The sequence below is a fragment of the Oryza glaberrima genome, chromosome 12, assembly GCF_000147395.1.
Source record: "Oryza glaberrima chromosome 12, OglaRS2, whole genome shotgun sequence".
Classification (NCBI taxonomy): domain Eukaryota; kingdom Viridiplantae; phylum Streptophyta; class Magnoliopsida; order Poales; family Poaceae; genus Oryza; species Oryza glaberrima.
The window spans coordinates 17,736,135-17,737,031 of record NC_068337.1 but is presented as its reverse complement, the minus strand read 5'-3'; the positions used below and the strand labels follow the sequence as shown (position 1 = coordinate 17,737,031).

Below are 897 nucleotides of genomic sequence, written 5' to 3'. Positions count from 1 at the left end.
GACCTCACATGTGACGTGAGAGTCCAAGGCCTTGACGGTGCCTTGTGGCCGTTTCTCGTGGTCGTCCAATCGCTTCATGAGGAGGTCCAGCTTGGCAGCAAGTAACTCCGTCTCCTTGATGGTGTGCATACCTCGCTGACGGGTCTGGAGTCGTTCCTCGCTCCAACCTATGTTGTTGGAGACCATCTTCTCTATTAGATCAACAGCTCCTTGAACCGTTTTAGAGAAGAAAGCTCCTCCAGCTGCCGCGTCCAGGTGAACGTGGGACATCAGGGTGAGTCCATTATAAAAGTTCTGTAGGATCAGCCAGTTGTCCATCTCATGATGAGGACAGGCGGCTACGTACTCCTGCAGTCGTTCCCATGCTTCCGGAATAGACTCGTCCCTTGTCTGCTGGAAACTTGAAATCCTTCCACGAATGGCATTGGTTTTGCCCATCAGGAAGAATTTCGAGAGGAATGCCGTAGAGCATTTATCCCAGGTGTTGAGAGCAACACGGTTGGCATAGAACCACTGCTTCGCTCCCCCGAGAAGGGAGAACAGAAACAGCCGCAGCCTAACGGCGTCTGGACTGACGCCCTTGATGGTGTACGTGCTACAGATCTCCAGGAACTGTTACAGATAAGCATTGGCATCCTCATTAGACTTGCCACAGAACGGGCTAGCCTGCGCCATCGTGATGAGGCTAGATTTCAAGTCGAAATCCACGTCCCCTATGTTGACCTGCGGCCCAATGGCCACATTGTCAGCAGAGGGAGCAGCGAACTCGTGGAGAGTCTTGTTAGCCATAGTCTTGAAGGTCAGTGGCGCTGGTACGGCTAGTTTCTCTGTCGGTAGAGTTTTCTGTGGGGCAGCGACTCGCGCCTGACGCTCCGGAAGAAAGCTTCTGGATTTTCT

At 53.0% G+C, this 897-nt stretch overlaps 1 non-coding gene across 1 annotated transcript; it reads left to right on the top strand.

The window, feature by feature from the left end:
• Positions 1 to 316: 316 nt before the first annotated feature.
• On the top strand, positions 317 to 423 carry LOC127758260 (small nucleolar RNA R71). The gene has a single exon (XR_008013683.1). It is a non-coding gene; the product is annotated as a small nucleolar RNA R71 (small nucleolar RNA).
• Positions 424 to 897: the final 474 nt, after the last annotated feature.